The sequence below is a fragment of the Lycorma delicatula genome, chromosome 1 (genome assembly GCF_047948215.1).
Source record: "Lycorma delicatula isolate Av1 chromosome 1, ASM4794821v1, whole genome shotgun sequence".
In the NCBI taxonomy this organism is placed as follows: domain Eukaryota; kingdom Metazoa; phylum Arthropoda; class Insecta; order Hemiptera; family Fulgoridae; genus Lycorma; species Lycorma delicatula.
Window position 1 is genome coordinate 362,838,373 of NC_134455.1, and position 25,005 is coordinate 362,863,377.

The window sequence follows — 25,005 nt, forward strand, 5'->3', positions numbered from 1 at the left end:
CCACAAGGGTAAGTAAGAAAAGATTTCATTTGATTTACCGTAACTAAAAATTATATTTTATTTCTTTGAAAAATGATAAACAATACATAAATCAATAATCTTACAAAGGATACCATTTTATTATTAATTATATGAATGAAATAAAACACAAAATACATTTTTGTTTGTTTACAAAAAAAAAATAAATTTAATACTAGCAGGTTGACTGCCATGTACCCCAAAAATGGGTCACACTCACCTAGCCAGTTTTGCTCCTGCACAAATTATAAGTTTTGCCAATTTTTTTAATAATATTGTTTAACTAATAAATATGCAGTCAAATAAATACTTGAATTCAGTTTATTATAATAAAAGGTGCCATTATTATGAAGTTATAAAATATATACGTGAAGTACTAAATAACAAAACAGTTAAAGCTAAAAAACAAAGAAACAATACAAATATTACAAAAGCACACATAACTTTTAGGATATTTTACTAAATAAAAAATAATTTATCAAATTCAAGAACATTATTTTAAAGTGACTTTTCCTTTTACAGGATGGATTGCAAAAAAAACAGTCTGTTCAAAAATTTTTATTACACACACTGCATTTAGTAAACGTCTTTCTTGCACGTGTGGCTACAAAATTTCGTCCTTTTTGAGCTCTACTTTGCGGTTATATAAAACAGATCTGCTTTGGTTAAATTTCTGTAACGTGCGGTAAATTGATGGAGTTTCTGTTTTTGTAGAGGGTGTATGGAGCCGTGACCGAACGGAAATTAGTGATTTTAATTCTGTTACCAGTAACTTTCATGGGTAACAGTAATGCATTCACTACTGAAGTATGATATAAAAGTTAAGGAAATTTTTCTATACCATCTTTGTGAATATCTTAGTGTATAATGAGGCTAACTCGTCGGATAGTTCTTCAAATGATTTTCCTTTATTGGATTCGAATACAACCTTTGGTTTTATTTTTGGTTTTTTCTTCAAATGAAGACCATTCTATTGAACTTAGAATACAATTTTTTTCTTGTCCTTCCATATCATAATCATAAACTCAGATGAACTTTTCATATACACTGACTCACCACTTTTAATTTTAGTTTTTATGACTTGTGTTGGATTACACCGTCTATTAGTACTTATGTGCCTACAAGATTGGTTGAACAATCATTTAGTTTTTGAACAAGCTCGAGTGACATGTACCAGTTATCAGTATACAAGGTTCTTCCGAAGTGTAAATAATCTTTCATGAGCTCCAAAATAACTCTTGATAATACAGATTCTATTATATTTATTACCTTTCCAGCACACATCTTGACAGCTGACGTGTACCCAGGTGACGCACAAAATTTAAAAAGCTTGATGCTGTACTTGTGGCGTTTGCCCTTTATGCATTGGCTAAATGACAAACGCCAAACAAATGATACCACAGATTCGTCAATACAAAGTTTATCCACCGGAATTATTCTCTGCTTAAAGGTTTTCACCCTCCTATCAACTAGAAGCTGTATTTTATACAATTGGTCACCTGGAACAGCCGTTTGATTATCTGTAAAGTGTAAATTACTTAACAATAATTCCAAACTATTACGGCTCAGAATATCAGATACTTTGTTCAGATACATTTTATCATTACGTCAATAATCACCAAATTGGAATCAATATCAATTGATTGCAATTTGTACTAAACTTGCCCACATATGAATTCCAAGAAACATTTTCATTTCTTCATTGCATGTATCAAAACATTTGTTTAGGCGAGAATTTGTTTTTAAAACGAGTGCATTTCTCTTTTGGTTCGCAAAAAGATTTTTCTCTTGCACCAAATCGTTAATCAAATCATTATCCAAGAATAAAAACAATAAAAGTCATTGGAGTACCATGCATTAATGAATCGAAAAAATCTGGATTTAGGCCAACCGGTTCATCAGCAGGGTTATAAACAAAATTCTTATAATTATTGTCATTTTCTTCCCATACAATATTAGAAAAATTGTTACTTGCTAAAATTGTCGTTACTTACGGTTACTGCGTTATCATATATTTCGTTGTCAGAATCTTCAGCATAACTGGAAGAATTCGGATCGTCGTTTAATACAAATAGAAGATTTGCATTAAATATCATCATCCGAAGACGAATTGGCTTCTAAATAATTTAATATTTGGGATACACTAAGTTTTCACCCACTTAGAACAAATAATAAACAACTGCTTTTAATAATAATTAGAAAGTTATGTAAACTTTTTTTTTTCTGTCTTCAGTCATTTGACTGGTTTGATGCAGCTCTCCAAGATTCCCTATCTAGTGCTAGTCATTTCATTTAAGTATACCCTCTACATCCTACATCCCTAACAATTTGTTTTACATATTCCAAACGTGGCCTGCCTACACAATGTTTCCCTTCTACCTGTCCTTCCAATATTAAAGCGACTATTCCTGGATGCCTTAGTATGTGGCCTATAAGTCTGTCTCTTCTTTTAACTATATTTTTCCAAATGCTTCTTTCTTCATCTATTTGCGGCAATACCTCTTCATTTGCCACTTTATCCACCCATCTGATTTTTAACATTCTCCTATAGCACCGCATTTCAAAATCTTCTAATCTTTTCTTCTCAGATACACCGATCGTCCAAGTTTCACTTCCATATAAAGCGACACTCCAAACATACACTTTCAAAAATCTTTTCCTGACATTTAAATTAATTTTTGATGTAAACAAATTATATTTCTTACTGAAGGCTCGTTTAGCTTGTGCTATTCGGCATTTTATATCGCTCCTGCTTCGTCCATGTTTAGTAATTCTACTTCCCAAATAACAAAATTCTTCTACCTGCATAATCTTTTCTCCTCCTATTTTCACATTCAGTGGCCCATCTTTGTTATTTCTACTAAATTTCATTACTTTTGTTTTGTTCTTGTTTATTTTCATGCGATAGTTCTTGCGTAGGACTTCATCTATGCCGTTCATTGTTTCTTCTAAATCCTTTTTACTCTCGGCTAGAATTACTATATCATCAGCAAATCGTAGCATCTTTATCTTTTCACCTTGTACTGTTACTCCAAATCTAAATTGTTCCTTAACATCATCAACCACCAGTTCCATGTAAAGATTAAAAAGTAACGGAGATAGGAAACATCCTTGTCGGACTCCCTTTCTTATTACGGCTTCTTTCTTATGTTCTTCAATTGTTACTGTTAGTTGTTTGGTTCCTGTACATGTTAGCAATCGTTCTTCTATGTCTGTATTTGAACCCTAATTTTTGTTAAATGCTGAACATTTTATTCCAGTCTACGTTATCGAATGCCTTTTCTAGGTTTATAAACGCCAAGTATGTTGGTTTATTTTTCTTTAAATTTATTTACTAAATGTAATTATTACTGGGTGGATTAACTTTAATCACTCCTTAGTGTAAAGTAATGTAAACAGATGGTAACCTCAAACAAACAAATGACAAGAACAGCGGCTGTATTAATAGAAAATCCACATGATGGATGTGTTGCCAATATTAACTAAAGAAATTATTGTAAAAATATACTTAGAAATAGATTGCTATATTTTATTTGGAACTTTCCGGAACTTATTTCATCCGGTTCCGGAAAGTTATTTTTTTCTAAATAATTTTCGTATAGATGAAAATTTTCCAATTCTAACTCTACTGGTGGATTCAGGAACTAAAGCTATATTAACTGTAGTAAATCTAAAACTCTATTACATTGTAAAACACGAAAAACGTGATCTATAGATGGGACACATTATTTCAAAAAACTTTAATGCCTCTGTTCCATTTATATGTTACGTAGCTGAATTGCAAAAGTTGGGTGTGTTCCATTTTTGGGACACAATTATAAAAAGGACAAAACCATAAAAATTTCAATGGCAGTTAACCTGCTAGATATGTACAATTTTATAAAAAAAACTTCATAAAGATTTCATTTTCAAACAGAAACAGAATATAAAAATATTGAAAAAAAGCAATATCATTTAAGATAAATAAAAACTAGATAAAACAAATAATTTCTCTTTCCTTTTCTTGATCCGATATCAAAGCTTGATGAAGTAAATAGCTAAAAATAAATGCTCCAACATCTGAACCCAACAAATTCTGCTACCGTTATTGAGTCTTTCAGAAATGACTAAATTTTTTCTGTAAATTTCCACCGATCTCCGTGGTAGTATCTCACCCTTTCATTTGAAGGTTCAGGATTGGAATACTGGTAAGGCATATTATTTTTCGTAAGCTAAAACGTTTCTATTTTCATATTCACATACATAACTTTCTAGTAAATATGGTGAAACAATTCATCATGCGAAAAACAAGAAAATTTGAGAAGTTAAATTTGGTTATTATTCTAATAATCCATCTAATAATCCAAATTAAAGAAGTAATGTAAACTAATTATATATACTGTATATTATTAATTATAAAACATCCAACTAATCGGACACAAAGACATATTGCTTTGACAAACAGTGTTTATTAAGTTAACAGGGGTATTAAGTTAAAATATCGACGATTTTATTAATAAATTTAATTTTTTTGGTAAATAATTGTTTTATTAATTTCTAATTAACGGCACAATCAGCTCCCTCCGTTCAGCAATGCCCACATTCAGGCAACTTCGATTGAGACGTAGGAATGGTTGGGGTGTATTACACTGTCAACAATCTACTGTCTCCCTCGACACGCATTAATCAATGACATGGTTGGGAATATTTTAGCTCAGTTAGGTGTCAATTAATTGCGGGAGGTGATTAGAACTCGAAGAATGTATTCTGGATATCATTGCTCACACGACTACACACGAAAAGTTTCTATCAAAAGGATGCGACTACTATTTCTATTAAAAGATCCCTGGGCCTCAATAGATCTATTGGCCTTCAGATCCGACTAAGATTCTTGACTTGCTGGATTTTTATGTCAGCTTAGGTGTGTCGCCTTTTTACAGTGATCCAAAAAACAACTACGATTAAATTTTGTATCACTCATCTGTACTTCTGATAATTAGTACAATGATTGTGAGAAAGAAGACAATACGACAATAAAGCGGACTGGAAGACGTGTCGTAGTTGGATTATGGGGAAGCTACCTTTCGATATAGTGCGAAGTGCACTGATGATGTGGTAGTAGCTACAAGTTGCTTAACCGCTATCATGCAGGAGGCTGCACGGTGTTCTACTCCGTTAGGGGTAAAGAACCCCCCACCTTTGGGGGAGGTGCACGACAAGGCGCGGACTGTCCCAGGGAAATATGGATCAAGTTAAATCAAAGAGTACATTTAGAGGGTGGTGACAATGTTTCGGGAGGTCTGAGGACAGGGCGGTCCGTAGATTGAAGGTACTAATATATACTCACAGGAATTTTTGAAAGTCTTTCGTAATATACGAAAGGCTTCAGGGTTTGACTGCATTATGCACAGGATGATATCTGCACTGTACTAGAGCTATTTCATATATGCGGCAACTATTTAGTGTAGGATAACTTATTACCCACTAGAATGGAAAATAACGCAGATAACGATGGTCTTGAAGCCTGCCAAAACTTTCTCAAGAAGTCTTTGTATAGGTTTAAAATTGTACTTCCAATTTTATATAAAATGTTTGAGAAAGTGTTGCTGCGCAGATTTTGACCAGTGTTAGATAGCAAATGAGTGATACTCGATCATCAATCCGGCTTTAGTTGTAATAATTCAACAATAGAACAAACCCATAGAGTTATTAATGTTATCGTTAGGTTTAAGAATAGAAAAGGTATTATTTGGCGGCCTTTTTGATGTAGAATAAGCATTTGACAAAGTTTGGTCGCCTGGACTTATTTTAAAATTCAAATCACGCCTGTCACAACTTATTACTTAATTCTACGCAGTTAACTTGATGGTCGCTTCTCACGAGTTAACTGCAATCAAGAGACGTCTAAGTTTTTCGGTAATAACTCTGAAATTCCATAGGGCTCAGTTCAGGAACCGGTTCTATTCTTGGTTTGCACTGTTGACGTACCTATTCCAGACAAAGCTACAGTTAAGTCACATGCAAAGGCTACGGGAATCTTATTCACAATGATGAAAAGACTGCCCTGAAGTTCATTTGAACGGTGTCAGAATACCTCATTCCACTAAGATAAAGTACGTGAGCATTTACCTTGATCCCCATTTAACTTAGAAAGCTCATGTAAGGGAAAAAGGAGATTACTTGACTTTAAGTTTAAAAAGGATGTATTGGATATTGGGTAAGGGATTTCAACTTTCTTTATCCAACAAGATTCTGCTTTAGAAGGCTTTCTTGAAGCCGATATGAATTTACAGAATTGAACTTTGGGGCACAACCAGTATCAGCAATATGGAGATCATTCAAAGGTTCCAGAATAAAATACTAAGGAACATAACCCAAGTGCTGTAGTTCGCGAGGAATGCTGAGATATTGAATTATATAGGAATTCTATACGTTCCAGTAGTTGAACACCTATTTTCGAAAAACGTGTCCATATTGGAGAAGCGTGTTAATCATTTAGCTTTGAATTTACTTGACAACAGTGAGGACAATACGTGGCAGAAAAGAATCCATATTCTTGATCTGGTTGATGGACCGTTATTATGAGCAAGTTTGTTGGTGGTACACTTCTTACATTTACTTTGGTTTTATTCACCATTTTCAAATTTATGAATAATTACGTTTATTATTTATTAATGGTTATCTTAAAGTTAATATTCATTTACTGCTCTTCTATTTACGTACCTGATATGATTAACGTTGGGAAGATATTTAATTATAATCTCAAACATTAACAAATATTATCAAGTTATTTCATAGTTACTAGTATTTATTAAAATTAATTGGTTTTGTACTTATTGAGGATTATCACTGGATGATCCTGTTTCAAATAACGCTGTAATACTTGTGTATAGCTTCAATATGGTAGCTAATTGTAAATAAACGAATTTAGAAAAAGAGAAATTCGAATTTGTAAGTGATCTACATTGTAAATCGTAATAATTAATACATTATTTTGTAATTCTGTATAAAATTAGATAAAAATATTTAAAAATAGGTTATATTAGTAGATAGATAGATCTCTGTTATCTATTAAAGCATTTTATTTTATGGCCACACTTTACGGTTATTCATTTTATTTTTTTAATTTCACTTCTATTTTCATATCAGTAATATTTTAATCTTCAATTAAAAAGTATAAAAATTAAACAAGTAAATAGCACAAAACTTTTCAGTAAATAAGACATTTACAATTTAATTCTACTTTAAGTATATAAATTCTTGAACTTCTTCTACTAGTGAAGTTTTTAAAATTCAAGTTCATTTTTTACAAAAAATAGCGTATTTGTTATATTAAATTTGCGATTTTTAGGATTTTAATTAATTTATACTAGCGAGAGAGAGAGTAAGAGAGCGAGAGAGTGTGAGAGAGAGAGAGAGAAATAATGATTGCTTTAAATGCTATCTTCCTACACAATAAATATATTTCTAAATACTATTAAATACAATTAAGTTAATATTTATTTACGTATATTACGTAATACCAGGTTAGTGAGTAACAGCACAACGACATGATGTCAACAGAACTCTGCATAGATGCCAAGGCATCTGTGCGCAGTCTGGCGTGTAAGTATAAATGTAACGGTAAATGTGTACTCTTGAAGAGACTCAGGCCAACCACTCCTAAGACGTGTGGATAATTGAAGCCCAACCACCAAAGAACACGTGTATCCACAATCTAGCATTCAAATCCATATAAAACAACTGACTTAACAATGACTCAACATTAGAACTTAGAATTTTTCACGTTTCAAATGCACAGTATTTAAACAAGTACTAAGCCGATTATTATCATTCATGTTTGATTGGCGTAGATTTTTTTTATAGGTAAATTTTTATCTTTTAAAGTTAAATTTCCTTTATATAAAATAAAATTTAATCTAATTTTCTTTTATTTTAAACTTATAAGTTAAATTTTAAAACTTTTTCTGTATGATTAAGAAAAGTTATTTTTACTAGATAAAAATATTATTAACAGATATCTGTATTACCATATCAATGTTAGCTTCTTAGTAGAGGTGTCAGTCATAAAGCTGGATTGTTCCATCATCGATTAATCTTAAAATTAATACTTTACTATTTTTTTTTTTATTTTAGGATACCCTTTCAGAAGGTACGATAAATAAACTTTGGTTATGTTTCCTTTGTGCTCACACTTCATTCATCCTTCAAGAATGTCGTTCCTTCTCTCTTCTGTCCCCTTCCTTCTACTGGTTGATTTTTCGTTTCCTGAAAACTTGTTTTCTGAATTACCTTCCTAAGAAGTGCCTTGTCGTTTATTATGTCTCTGTTGATTCTAAAGTCTTTCCTGTCATTTTATATTTCCCAAAACTATGTGGGCTTGGATTTATAATATCTTAGCAGTTACAGATCTGTTTAGTTAATTTGTTCACCCATCCAATGTATATGTTCATAGAGTTCTAATTTTCTTTTCCTCAACGACTCTGTGTTACTTTTAAGATTTTAGAATTTTCCTTAGAATTCTACTTTTCATATATTCTAATTTTTCAATATCTTAGTTTCCGGTCAATTTTAGTGTTCCTGCTGCGTAAAATATTCAGGTTTAACTACTGTTTGATAACGTTTCATGTCCGTGATAGATATGTTATATGTGTTTCTTCTAATGTAAAATGTTCTTTCCTGTTTTTATATTCTAGTTTCAATCGATATTATTTTTTATTGTGTTTGATATCCATTCTTCAAGACATTTAAAGCAATCGTTTTATATATGTTTTTATTATTTTTAATCTTAAGGTATTGAAGTGCATTGCTGATGTTTGTATGAACAGTGCTTTTTCAAAGGATATATCTAATCCTACATTGGCTGCTTATTTTTGTAATTCTGGGATTTTTTCTTATGCATTTTTAAGTGAGTTTATAATTAATTCCATGCCATCTGCAAAACCTAGGCAATCCACCATCATCTTATTTGAGTTCCTTCCAAGTGGTATGCACTTAGTATTTATGGCTTTTCTACATTTTCTAACCACCTTCTACAATACAAAATTGAAAAGGAGGGGTCAACAACCTTGTGGTTGTTTTACACCTCGGATTATTTAAAAATCTTCCGACAGTTAACCCATAAATTTTATTTTAGATTTTGAATTTTTGTTAAGGTAGCTTTAATTATTTCATTTGTTTTATTGTCCAGTTCCAATTATTTTAGCGCTGAATAGCGCGTTTCTGTCAACTGACTTTACTATTATTATTTGGTTCCACAGTTAGCATATTAAAAAGTAGTACATCATCCAAAAAGATAATTTTTTCTAGAAATAAGTTTACTTTTCCCCTTCTCTTATTTGTGCAGTGTAATTTTTATTTCAAATACCATAGTTTTATTTTTAATATTTTCATTAATCAACCAGTTTCCTGGCTATTTATCCAGATATTCCAGGCGTCACAAAGTTTGTCGAGTGTGATACAAACAATATATATGAATGTAAAAGTCGTTTTTATCATGATGTGTTATTTTTTTAAATTATGATAATAAATTCTTAAAATTCGTTATATTTTCAATCAAATCAAATATAATGCATATCCAGAAATGTTTACTTATATTAGCACCTAGTCTTAGCACAGTAACAATATTCTTAGTCAACGAACCAAACTTACATAAGAATAAATATGATTTAAAAAAAAAATATAGTTGACAACACAGTTGTAGGACTTTCCCGTCCGCACTTTTGTTTGATACACGGCTTACACACGCAACTTAATTAAAAATATTTATAATTTTATTTAAATGTAATTTTTTTTTGTACAGCTGTACTCAGTCTATACTAGCTCTGTTTCTGGTGAAAGCGGATAGTATTGATGCAGCATACTCACCCACTTAGCTGTTTAGATTTCAGTTTATTTAGATATTTTTTTAGGGTAGAAGTGCGATTTTGCAAAAACTATTTTTTGGAGATATAATTTTGAATAATTTAAAAAATGTGCCTAAGAAAAATAAGACCTTAATTAGGCGAAATATCGAGATACTGATAGCGATCTTGCTCTACAGTCTTACCCTCTTAAAGACCTTTTAAGTTGAAAATATAATGTCATGAATGCCTCTTATATAGAAGTAATCTGACCAACTTTGGTCAAAATCCGTATAGTAATTCGAACATTAAAAAAAACCGAACATTAATATCCAGAAAATTTCCATCCAGTTTTTCGGGTTCCTTAGGTGTCAAAACATCAAGATCCGGTGAAAACCGCAAATGCCCAAATTGGACCGATTACAATACATTACCTTCTACAGATATAGTTCTAGACGGGAAAGTAATAATATAAATACATTTATATTTAATTATTAAATATATATGAAATGTTCCACGGATACAGAATTAAAATATATTATTCAGAATTAATATTATTAATTGTGATCAACTTGTTTTCTATCAAGTTGAAACTACCAGATTAATAAAAAGTCATATTTTTTCTCTTAAAATACTTCCATAATTCTTCGTTGTTTTACTAAAACAGAAATAAATTTTAAGAACAAAAAGAGTTACTTTATCTACGGTTAATTATTAATTAGAAATGGCAAACACGTCGACTCTGGAAGACTTTAAATGACCGTAATTGAATAATCTTTTTAATTACCATGACAGCAATCTGTCACTTACAAAAATTAATAAAATTGTTAAACAAAATATTAGCTAGTAATAATTTTTTATTTTAATATGTTTGATATTACTAAAAGATCTAACAAAAAGTATAACACAAATTTTCCGTTAGAATAACTTATCGATTTTATCAAAATGTTTATTAAATGTAAATGAATTTACTTGAAAACTAATAATAATGAAAACAGGAATAATAATATTAATAATTTGCATATTACGAGTAGACAGAGATTGGTTGTTAAAATCATCAGTAAAACCTCATGAAAAGTCAAGAAAGTAAGGAATAGAAATGCTGTAGGAAATTGTATTAAATGGAAAAGGTTGAATATCTTCAGCTTTAGAATGCTGGGATAGAACTCGAGCTATCTATTGATTCTCTAACGACTATGTAAGTCGTCAAGGTGGATGAAGATCAGATATCTTGATACTGACTGAGCCTATTGTAAAAAATAACTTCTTTTTTTATTCCTGTTTCTGAGCAACAAGTAGATAATATATAACGAATGCAATTAGAATGAACAATTATTTTTGTGAAAATTGTTAAATTAAAGAACTTTAAAATTTTCACCGGTTACGACTTAAGCATAGAAAATAATAAATTTAAAAATCAACTATGTTTATTAAACAAAAAAATAATCTAAAATATTACTTGAGGCAAATCTTAATCTTAGTGGAAGACAATTTATGTTGTGTACTCCCATAAAATATATTTTTTTAAAAATATAAAGAAAAAATTAGTTTTTTAAAAGTGGTCATCTATTATGTAATTATTTAAAATAACAGTAATAGTAATAATATTAAAATAATTTAATAATTATTAGCTGTTAAACATGAAATAATGTCGGTACATAAATCAGACAATCAGTGAGAGTAAGAAGCTCATTTCCATTTGGTTTACGATTGTTAAGCAATCCCACTCGTTAATCAAAATTACTTTATAATGTAAAATTAAAGAATTCTAATTTGGTTCATACAGCTTCAAACAGTATATCAATTTTGATAATGAGAGAAAAACTACTTATTTTGGTGGGAGAAAAACATATTTTTCGATGGTCATCCTGACCTTCGTACGGGAAGACAATCACCTCGGTCGCCACATCACCTCCTTTGTTCAGGGCCCTGACGGGCTTAATTCGAAGTCGTTCTTTAGACTCTCTAAACTTGATAACACAACACAGTCATCTGTTTGGCCTCTGACAGGATGCCACCGATGCAAATGCCTCAGCAGCCATCAGTGTATTTCTTTATTCAGCTACATCACCTAATAATAAATTAAATAACCTGGACTCGATTACCGACAAGTATTTGAATTTTTCAAACAAAGATAGATTTTTCAGCTTATCGATGTGTACATATACATAAAAATTATACATGTAAAAGAAGAGAAACGACATTGATAATGTAAATGTTAATTAATGGTAAATTCCACTTACTACAAATAAATGATTTATCAAGAAAAAATTTTGTCAATTTTTACTTTCTCGTCAGGCGCTGTAGCAGAACTATAGCTTTTGAAGGGAAAGTATTATAATGGGTCAAATTTGGGGAAATGCAGTTTTCAACAAATCTTGATATTTTGACACCTAAGGAACCCAACGGATGAAAAATTTCCGACATTTCGTATGTATGTTTGGGAATTTGGTGTCGCACTCTAAATCACCTTATATTTCTAAAAGTACTAGATAAATTTTCACTAAACTTGGTTAAATTACTTTTATATTTGTGGAATTGATGCCAAGAAATTTTCAACTTAAAAGATCAATGGGGATAGGCTGTACAGCCAGGTCCCCCTCAGTAACTCTGATTTCGCTTAATTAAAGTCATATTTTTCTTAGACACAATTGTTAGCTATTAAAAAATATAATATTTCCAAAAAAAGAGTTTATGCAAAATCGCAATCCACCCAAAAAATGCTTTTAACTAGTGGCTAAGTGCGTATATCAGCCTCAACATTACCCCTTGTTACCACAAGGAGCGTTAATGTAGCACTGATGTTCTAAATTAAGTTGTGTGTGTGTATTCGGTGAGCAAGCTGCGTGAAGGGAAACTCCTAAAACTTTGTTATCAGCTTCTTTTTATTATACTTATGTTACATCAGTAATTAAAATTTTAATCAAATTAATTTTAAATTAAACATTTAAAATTAATTATATTTAAATCAACTAATTAAATTTAAATCAATAATTAGTTTCAAAACCTCGGCGATAAAAATTATTCAAACATTATTTTCCATATTTGTTAATTTATTTAACGTAACTGTAGAGTGAATGCGTATTCAATAATTATATTTTAATGACTTGTAATTAAAATGACTCATTAAATATGACTCACTTATACGACTTATATTTAATGACTTGTGTGGAAAGTTAGAAATCTATAAAAGGTTGGTAGGTTAGAAAATTTAAAGATGGAATTGGATAAGTTCCATATAGATGTAGTAGGATTTAGCGAGGTTCAGTGAGAAGAGGAAAACGACTTTTGGTCAGGTAATTTTAGAATAATTATCTCGGCGTCACATAAAGGGCAGGCTGGATAGGTTTCTTAATTCATAGTTGTTTCTTGGATAATTGTTTCCAATAGAGTTAATATGTCATGCAAATTATAATTTTTCTTTGGTTCAAGTGATAGTTTTCAAAATATTGCCGATTCTTTCAGAAGGATTGCAGCCTAAAGTACCATCATGTGTATTGAATATACATTATTTAGATCCTTTTGACATTTACAATACAATAAAATGGACATACATTAAACAAGTTTAAACTTTTTACACACTGCAATATGAAATTATGAAATATAAATCTGTCATATATTGCTCCATTCCGTTGAACCTAGACTCCACCTTTGACGTACGAGATGGTCGTCCCCTTAGAGACACAATTCGTCGAGTATTCGAGTATTCCAGTGGCGACGTTTTGACGAAATACTAGGTTGTCTAATCTTTAACCATCTTGCCTATATAACTGTCAGGAATTGTGTAAAGATCAATCAGGTGTGAAATTACTGGAAAGTACCACTTCTTTCCCTTGATTGTAACTCGATAGAGAGAAAGTTTTTGATCAGCTCTGTCGATGCCACCCATGTGTAACTTGTAATTATAGATTGATTACTCGTGGCTGTAAGACTGAAATTCGCTTTTTCTCTTGTTGAGAGAAACGTGCAACCTGACGAATGGGATGTACATGTAAAAATTAATTGCCACACAAACTGCGCTGTTATTGTTCCTATAACTTCAACACTCCTTTTATTCGAATCACTTAAATGAGGAACTGAAGTCTACGGAATGTTCTTGCTTGAAAGGACTAAAATCCCTGCACATATCATTTATTACTACCAAAAGTGGCCTGATTTTAGCAAATTTGGTTTTTTTTGTCAAGTTCGTCATTATTGCAGACATGAAGATTTGCCATGATGTACTTGAATCTGTCTTTGGACATTGCCCCTGAAACCAATATATTATGAGCATCATTTGACGTCTTTCCCAATACATCTCTTTTTCTTGGCAAAACAACATATCCACTCAGAAGTAATATTACAATGAAGGATTTCATCTCATTTTCCAGTCATTTACTTTCTCTCAGCCGGTTTCACTTTGCAGCATACTGGTTGGTGTGCTTGACCATCATGCTGATTATATCATCATCAAAGAAAAGTTGAAAATAAGTTAGTGGTGTTTTTTCCTGACATTTAGATGTGCAAAGTATTGGCCAGCTAATGGAATGTACTGCAAGAGGCTGTTTTATCCACTTCCGTTCATCAAGAACTTATCTTGAATTTGCACTTTCAGTTAGACTAATAGTGAACTGGCGCCTTCTTTTAGGTGCTGAACAGAAACTTCAGATGTTGATGCAACTGTTGTTGGAGATGTTGCTGCAAGAAGCTCAGCGAATGGGACAAGTAAGGCTGGTGCATTTAACTGACTGGATGGCATATTGCAAAGGGGATGAAAATTTAATTATAGTTGGAGGTTGGAATGCAATTATCCGAAAAGGGAAAGAAGGAAATACGGTGAATACGGGCTGGGCAAATGAAATGAAGCAAGGAACCAACTTACTGAGTTTCGCACAAAGTACAGTTTAGTAATTGCCAAAACCCAGTTTAAAAACATAACAGAAGAATATACACATCGAAAAATCCAGCTGATACTGCAAGGTATCAGATAGATTGTATTATGGTTAAACAAAGATTTAGAAATCAACTCATAGAATGCAAAGCATATTCAGGAGCAGACGTTGATAGCGACCATAATTAATTGATAATGAAATGTAGAATGAAATTTAAAAAACCTGAAGAAAAGATGAAAGATGAATCACTGGAAACTAAATAAGCTCGAGGAAGAGGAGGTAAAGAAGATTTTTCAGGAGGACATCGCAAGAGGTCTGAGTAAAAAAGATAAGATAGAAAATATAGAAGAATGGGAGAATGTTAAAAAGGAAATTCTTATATTAGCAAAAGCAAACTTATGCGGAACAAAGAGAACTGGTAGAAAACCTTGAATATCAGGGATATATTGGAGCTGATGGATGAAAGTAGAAACTATAAGAATGTAAGGGATGAAGAAGGTAAAAGGAACTATCGGCAATTAAGAAATACTATCAACAAATTGAAAACTAGAGAAAGAGGAGTGGATTAAAGTAGGTATTCAGAAGTGGAAAGAGAAATGATCATTGGAAAAATAGACAGAGCATACAATAAAGTTAAGGAAAATTTTATGGTACATAAATTAAAATCTAATAATGTGTTAAACAAAGATGATACACCGATTTATAATACAAAAGAAAAGGTAGGTAAGTGGGTGGAATATATTGAAGAGTTATATGGAAGAAATGAATTACAAACTGGTGTTAAAAAGGAAAAAGAGGAGGTCAAAGATGATGAAAAGTGATGTACAATACTGAGATCTGAATTTAATAGAGCATTAAAAGATTTGAATGGAAAAAAGGCTCCTGGCAGAGACGAGATACTTGCAGAATTATTGTGTACTGCAGGTGAGGAAGCAACAGATAAATTATACAAACTGCAGTGGAATATTTATAAAAATGGGGAAGTTCCGTGAGACTTCAAAAAGAGTGTTATTGTCATGATACCAACAAAACCAGGAGCAGATAAATGTGAAGAATACAGAAAAATTAGGTTAACTCCTTATGCATCAAAAGGTAGAATTCGGTACAGAAGAATTGAGAGGAGAGTAAAAGAAGGGATAGAAGAATACCAGTTTGGTTTCAGGAAAAGTATACGTACAAGGAAAGCAATTTTAGTGCTCAGATTAATAGCAGAATGAAGATTAAAGAAAAAAACACCAACTTACATGGCATTTATATACTTAGAAAAGGCATTTGATAACATAGACTGGAATAAAATGTTCAGCATTTTAAAACGTGTAAGGTTATGTAAGTTTATGGTCAAGTATAGAGATAAAAGAATAATTGCTAACATTTACAGGAACCAAACTGCAACAGTAATAATCGAAGAACATAAGAAAGAAGCAGTAATAAAAGAAAAGAGTCCGACAAGGATGTTCCCTATCTCTGATACTTTTTATTCTTTACATAGAACAAGCAGTTGATGATGTTAAAAAGAAATGTAGATCCGCAACAACAGTACAATGTGAAATGTGAAATGATGCTACGATTTGCTGATTATATAATAATTCTAGCCGGCAGTAAAAAAGATTCAGAAGAAACAATGAATGACATGGTGGAAGTCCTACGAAAGAACTGCTGCATAAAAATAAAAAAGAACAAAACGAAGTAATGAAATGTAGTGGAAATAATGTACGTGGACCACTGAATATAATAATAGGACCAGAAAGACTATGGATGTATAAGAATATTGTTATTTGGGATTAAGAATTACTAAAGACGGATGAAGCAGGATCGATGTAATGCCGAATAGCACATGCGAAACGAGCTTTCCGACATAAATATTCATATATAAATATTATTTCATATTCATATATATATATATATATATATATATATATATATATATATATATATATCATATTCATATATAAATATTAATTTGCTTACCACAAAAATTAAATTGAACATTAGGAAAGCATTTTTGAAAGTATATGTTTGGAGAGTACCTTTTATGGAAGTGTTTAGATAATTCTTCAGAGGATGAATGAGGATGATATGTATGAGTGTAAATGAAGTGTAGTCTTGTACATTCTCAGTTCGACCATTTCTGAGATGTGTGGTTAATTGAAACCTAACCACCAAAGAACACCGGTATCCACGATCTAGTATTCAAATCCGAGTAAAAATAACTGGCTTTACTAGGACTTGAAAGCTGTAACTCTCGACTTCCAAATCAGCTGATTTGGAAAGACGCGTTAACCACTAGACCAACCCGGTGGGTTAGATAGAGTATCTTGGAGAGCTGCAGCCAGTCAAATGAATGACGACAAAAACTGATGACTTGTTATAACAATAGCTTTACTTCTCTGATCCTGTCGAATTAATTTACTAAATCAGAATTTTAATCCTCAACCAAAATATTTTCAAATCCCATTTTCTTATTAATTATCGTTAAAAATAGTTAAAATCATAGAACATATGAATCAATATTTTAATAAAAAGTTATTCTTATTTATTTTTTAAAGCAAACATATTTTCCCCAGAAATTTCAATTCATTAATTTGAATAGATATATAAATTTAAAAATTTTATAAAATAAAATTCTTTCACATTATTGTTCATTTTGTATCTTATAATAAAGAAGGATAAAATAATAAACTAATACACTTTAATAATTTATTATTAATTAAAAAGTTGAATAATTATAACAGTATTACTTTACTTCAGAGGTAGACTAAATCCTCTTTTCTTTATTAAATGTAATCTTCAAAAGAAATAGTGATTTTGTATACGGACAAAAACTGTCTGACACACTTTGTTTTTTTTCTTAATTATAAAATCATTATTGCTGGCAAACCTGGCGCGAGCGGTAGCGTCACCTCCTTCAGCTGGAGGTCCTGATTTCGAATCCCGGTTCAGGAATGGCATTTTTCATACGCAACAAATTTCTATTCGGGTTAAATAATCATAGCATTCGATGCCCGCACATCTCATAAAAACAAAATCATTTCCACAGCAAATTTATTATAATCATCAATTTCTTTCAATTTTTATTTGTAATTTAATCACATCTACTCCAGCACTCTTGTATTTACCTGGTTAATGACTGTAAATCAATAATTGGTAACGCGTGTTTTGAGAGGGAATAAAAAAGTCAGTATATCAAATAACCAGTGTTCATTCAAAGTTCTCTTCTGTGAAGAGATCTTATATGGAACGTAATTATAGGACTGAAGTTGATAAACCAGACTTCACTCTTATGATCCTGCATTCATACGAATACGTAAATATTTTTCTCATAAAAAAGCAAAAAAAAAAAAAAAAAATACAGTACTTTCCATGATATTAATAAATTAATTTCAATTATGGTTGAAGACAGATGTATACATGTACATAGATATACATGTAAATGTATTATAATCTTTTTATATTTCTCTGTAGATGCAAAATATGGAACTTGACTTCTAGATGATGCACTTGGAGCGTTATTAATGATCTGCCTCAAAATCTTGAACCACCTTTTAAAGAGGAAACAACTTTATTTTTTAAGATAATTATTTAAAAGGAAAAATCGTAAAAATGATTTACTTACTAGAAAATTGTACGTTTAAAATTCAAAAAACCTGGCAGGGTTGTAGGACTTGCCCGTCACGCAAGTCCTTCTCCTTTCTCCTTCTCCTTTTTTCTGATGCACGGCTTACATATGCAACTTAATTTTAAATATTTATATATTTATTTAAATACAAAATTTTTTTTTTACTTAATTCAATGATTTTAACTAAAGCGTGTGAGCAAACCGTAATTTATTCTTACAGTACTAGCGGCCACTTTAAATAATTTTTTACACTTTAAATATTATTCATTTATTTAATTCTACAGCTCAATTATGACGTCAGAACATAACAGGTGACTACAGAAGCTGTACTAGAGAGAGAGAGTACTAATGACGCAGTATACCCACTTAGCCACTAGAAGTATTCTGACCAAGTTTTTTTCAAAATCCATCGCGTGGTTCTGGAGATATAAGGTGATTTAAAATGCGTCACAGAAATATAGACACACATCATACAAATATCCGGAAAATTTCCGTCTGGTTTATTGGGTTCCTTAGGTATTAAAACGTAAAGATCCGGGGAATAGATCCTGTCAATAGAAATTATTTCCATTAATTAAACAAGATAAAATAAAACACAGAATTAAAATTATGAAAAGAATTTGATTTTAAAATGTAAAATAATTATAAAAGTAATAAAATAAAATAAGTAATAAAATAATTATAAATTATAAAATAATTTTAATTATAATTATAAAATAATTATAATTTTTTTGTGTGTAAAAAGTAATTTTTTTCTGTTTGTAGCTGGTCATTGTCCGAGGATGCATTTTTGTAATTATTCCTTTCTTTCAAACTGTTTTAATTAAAATTAAAAAAATTTTACGGAAAACTGCTTGTTGTTAACTTGATTTTACTAGTATGTATAAACTATACATACTATTTTATGACATACTACGTTAAAGCATGTAGCTCATTATTTTTGTATTTTTTGTCTTTTCTGATTCCTCCAGAAACAAAAATCTGATGTGGACACCACATAACTTCCTTCTACACCTATTAAATTACGTATACACATTTTTTTTTAAATGAAAAGTACATAAAATTTTATTTCATTAATAACTTTTGATATTTATTCCTTTTTTTTGTTTTTTGTTTTTTTTTATTGAATTACTATTCATATATTTTTTTTACAATGAGAAGTTAATTATTAATAAATCAATATATTTAAATTTAAAAAAAAAGTTAAAACAAAAAGGGGAAGTCTGATTCGTACCGATGAGTCTTCTAAGATCCAAATGTACCATTAAAGTTTTATTTGGCTATAACTCTGGAACCAATGAAAATAAGTACCACTTATATCGTTGAAAAACTCTCTCAATAAAGGCTTATTACAGCAGTTATGAAAAAGTAAAAAATTCACTTTTTTGGATTTTGAGCTTTTTTTGACAATTATGGTTCAGTTGATTGCAACCAAAAGGGGGAGGAGCACAATTAGATGTTACAATAGTAAAATTTCAACATTATACGGCTAATCGTTTTTTGAGTTATGCGAGATCCGTACGTACGTACGTACAGCTGTCACGCCGAAACTAATCAAAATGGGTTCAGGGATGGTTAAAATGGATATTTCTGTTGAAATCTGAAAACCGAAATTTTTCGCGGTTACAATAATTTCTTGTACGTACGATGTAAAAATTTAATCAATTTTTTTTGTCTTCAGTCATTTGACTGGTTTGATGCACCTCTCCAAGATTCCCTATCTAGTGCTAGTAGTTTCATTTCAGTATACCCTCTACATCCTACATCCCTAAAAATTTGTTTTACATATTTCAAACGTGGCCTGCCTACACAATTTTTTCCTTCTACCTGTCCTTCCAATATTAAAGCGACTATTCCAGGATGCCTTAGTATGTGGCCTATAAGTCTGTCTCTTCTTTTAACTATATTTTTCCAAATGCTTCTTTCTTCATCTATTTGTCGCAATACCTCTTCATTTGTCACTTTATCCACCCATTTGATTTTTAACATTCTCCTATAGCACCGCATTCAAAAGCTTCTAATATTTTAAAAGCTTCTTATTAGGGACAAGGACAAGGATGTTCCCTGTCTTCGTTACTTTTTAATCTTTACATGGAACTAGCAGTTAATGATGTTAAAGAACAATTTAGATTCGGAGTAACAGTACAAGGTGAAAAGATAAAGATGCTACGATTTGCTGATGATATAGTAATTCTAGCCGAGGGTAAAAAGGATTTAGAAGAAACAATGAACGGCATAGATGAAGTCCTACGCAAGATCTATCGCGTGAAAATAAACAAGAACAAAACAAAAGTAATGAAATGTAGTAGAAATAACAAAGATGGACCACTGAATGTGAAAATAGGAGGAGAAAAGATTATGGAGGTAGAAGAATTTTGTTATTTGGGAAGTAGAATTACTAAAGATGGACGAAGCAGGAGCGATATAAAATGCCGAATATCACAAGCTAAACGAGCCTTCAGTAAGAAATATAATTTGTTTACATCAAAAATGAATTTAAATGTCAGGAAAAGATTTTTGAAATTGTATGTTTTTTTGAAAGGTCGCTTTATATGGAAGTGAAACTTGGACGATCGGAGTATCTGAGAAGCAAAGATTAGAAGCTTTTGAAATGTGGTGCTATAGGAGATGTTAAAAATCAGATGGGTGGATAAAGTGACAAATGAAGAGGTATTGCGGCAAATAGATGAAGAAAGAAGCATTTGGAAAAATATAGTTAAAAGAAGAGACAGACTTATAGGCCACATACTAAGGCATCCATGAATAGTCGCTTTAATATTGGAAGGACAGGTAGAAGGGAAAAATTGTGTAGGCAGGCCACGTTTGGAATATGTAAAAGAAATTGTTAGGGATGTAGGATGTAGAGGGTATACTGAAATGAAACGGCTAGCACTCGGTAGGGAATCTTGGAGAGCTGCATCTAACCAGTCAAATGACTGAAGACAAAAAAAACAGAAATCTTTGTTTTTTCAGCAGAAGAAATATTTTCAATAATCATATCGTACGGATTGTAATTTTTTTGGATGTCAGTGCGTTTAGTTTCCCTAACTTTTTTTTATGAATTACTGATTGTTATTTTCTGGATTTATTATTAAAATTTATTACCCTAAAACAAACAAATTGAATCTCACGCCCAATTTTTTGTTGATAGTCATATCATACCATATTTATCCATTTTTAATAAAACTAGTATAATGATTTTTACGAATCGAAAATCCGTGATGTAGTATTGAACTTATTTCTTTGTAACTATAACCCTCGATTTTTATCGTTAAAATCGATTTTGCCTTATGGTATATGCAGCCCCTGCATAATCACCAGGCACTCTACTATCCGAATTCGTATGACCGGAAGGCGTCCCCAGGGGGCGATCGACGAGCGACGACTCCGAGGAGCCCTCGCTACCCCCCCAGACATTGGTCTCTCTTGATCACCCGTAATCCAACTCCACGTCTCTATAGATCCGCATCTGTTCAGCATGTCGTCGCCTCTCTTTATTGGCCTTCTCTCCTATCACTGATGCGATCGTAGTCAAGATACATTCCCATTGGTTGTTATTGCTGAGCATCACCTCGATTATATTGTTGGCCCCCTCCACACCCTGATCCTCGAGCACTACTCTTAAGTTGCTCCATCTAGGGCAAAAAAACACTCCATGCTCTGCTGAATCCAGTCCACCGCAATCGTGACAGTGACTTGTATGGCATCTGCCCATCCTGCACAGATAGTCCCAAAAATATCCTGTCCAGATAGGAACTCGGTAAATTTATAACCTGTGTTAATAAAACTAGTATTATCACTTGTAAACTAATACTTTTATTTTTTTAAAGAAGTGATGGGAATTAAACAAATTTTTTCGTCTTCAGTATTTTCATTTCATAACAGCATTTACTACTAAAACAATTTGTAATATATTTTCATTTAAATTTTATTATTTCAAGTACATTATAACGTTTTTGTACGCTACTTAGTCCTATCATGTACTGCTATCTAGCGGCGCGATTTGTAAAGGTACATTAAAAAAAAGAATAAAATGAAAAATTTGAGTCCTGTATTTCATCAAATAGAAAAAAAAACGTTGTCCTATAAAATTCAAGGTATTTTTTGAAAGTATTCTTTATCAGTAATCTAATTGAACTGAAATATTTTCACACATATTTTTTTCCCCCATTTGCATTTTACTGTTAGGTTAAGTCATGTTTAGAACTGTAAACGTAGTTCGTCGCCTCGGACCGAGGCGACGAAGTTCTAATGAACTACGTGATTAAATCGGTTTGGTCCATACAATTCTATTTTTCGGAACCTCATGTTGTATAATAATTCTTAAATTTTTTGCAACGCTTACCTAGATTATCAGAACCACTTGGCTAATTACTGTAATGTAATAGGGAAAACTTTGAAAATTTTGGAAAAAACCTTTGAACGGTTGATTCTATTTTATTCAATGATTACATATACACAATGATTACATATATTTTTTATATTTAAAAACGTTAGTTCTATTATACGTATACCAGACAATGAAGTATACTTTTTGTAAAATCATTTTTTAAGAAACTAATCATAATTAGTCAACTACGTGGTAGTTTAAAGCTGTTTTATTTAAACTATATGCGATTCAGTACATCTCTTCAAAACAATTTTGTTATACATATAAGTGCTATTTCGGTACAAGTGTTACTCGGTTGCTAATTAGCTTTTGTAATATCTAGCATCATTGTATTATGAAAATACGGTGTCTAACAATGTTCAGTAAATAACAAGGTTACACTGCATTCAATATTCGTAATTCTTATAAAACAGTAAAGTAAAATAAAGAAAAAAATACTTGTTTCAATGTTGTGAACATTTTATAATATATATTTATACAAATTACTATAATTTTACAATAAACCTAAGCTGAAAATAATAACATTTTGACATATCTTCAGACAAACCGTAGGGTGTAGTTCGTGATTAAAGTGTGAAATAAATCTTACGTAGCATTGTTCTATTATTTTATCATTGTAAATTAGTTCCCACGTTGAATACTAAGGAATAATTAATTATTTTAATAATTAATAACAAATATAACCTGACGAAATTTAAAAAAAACTCTGATGTAGACACCACATGACTTCCATGTACGCCTATTAAATACATATGCACATTTTAGTGTATATGTAACTCAAGTGTTATCTATTCACGCATGAGGTAAGTTTCAAACTCAACGAGGTCTGTTTTTAAAAAACATGATCTTTTTTACAAAATTAACATTATTACTATTAGTATATATATATATATTAACTGTAAATAATTATGTTAACATCATTTTGCGTACATGTTAATGATGAATTAAATAGGACGATGAAGTTCATGGAAGGAGTACTGCAATACAACATTACTCGACTAGAGTCGACAATAGTTGTGTGCATATTACGCAAAAGTGAAAAAAAAAATTTCGACAACCACATTAAATTGAACAAAAATATATTCATTTTTCTATCAAATAATTATATAAAATTATTTTTTTAAAAATTAATATACAATCTTTAGATTTTGCTAAGAAATCCAAAAATAATACGATTTTTAAATAATATTAAACAATCAGAAATATCAACAAATATGATATGGATGCCATCTGACTTCCTTGTACGCCTATTGAATTACATAGAAGAGACATTATTAAAATTACAAAAAAAAATTATTTCACTAATAACTTCTAATTTTTTCATATTTTTTTGTTATTATTATTAAATTATCATTCATTGTAATTTTTATTTATCATCAAAGGTTAATAATTATTAATTAATCAATATATTTAAATTAAAAAAAAAAGGTAAAAAAAGGAAATGAAGCGGCATTCGAACCAACGTACCGTCCCCATATAAGATCAAAATATTTCATTAATTAAAATTTTATTTGGCCATAAATCTAGAACCAATGAAAATAAGTAACACTTATATCGTTGAAAAGCTCTCAATGTGAACTGATTAGTGCAGTTAGGAAATTCCAAAGTTTAAATATTTTTGGATTTTGAGCTTTATTAGATACTTTTGGTCCAGTCGATCGCAATCAAAAGGGGAGGTCCACAATTAGATGTTAAAGCAGTCCTAAATCCAAAATTTCAACATCCTACGGCTAAGCGATTTTGAGTTATACTAGATACGTACGTACGTACAGACGTCACGCCGAAACTAGTGAAAATGGATTCAAAGATGATCAAATCGATATATCTGTTGAAATCTAAAAACCGTCACTTTTCACGATCACAATACTTGCTTTACTTCGTAAAATGAAGTAAAAAAAATAAACTTCAATCCTTTTAGCACTATATTAATATCTTTAATGATAAATTAAATAGCGGCCAGTCTTTTTATTTTATATTTTTTTTAGTCAAATAACCGGAGGCAGGTGCCGCCAGTCACACACACAACTATGGCAGTGGCTGTGTTGGTTGAGCCACAGCGCTGTATAATTTCGCACCCCTTAAAAAGATGGGAATTAAAAAAAAAACAAAATCGTTTTTAAATATTTATTTGAAGAGTATTTGCAAGCCTAAATATACTAAATCTCTCGTTTACTATAGTCGGGATTGGAAGAATTTAGAATCATTGTTTAACATTTTTTGACCTTTCTTCTTCACCGTTTCAAGGTCGAATTTAAAAAAATCTAGAAATTGGTTTATTTATATGAAGAT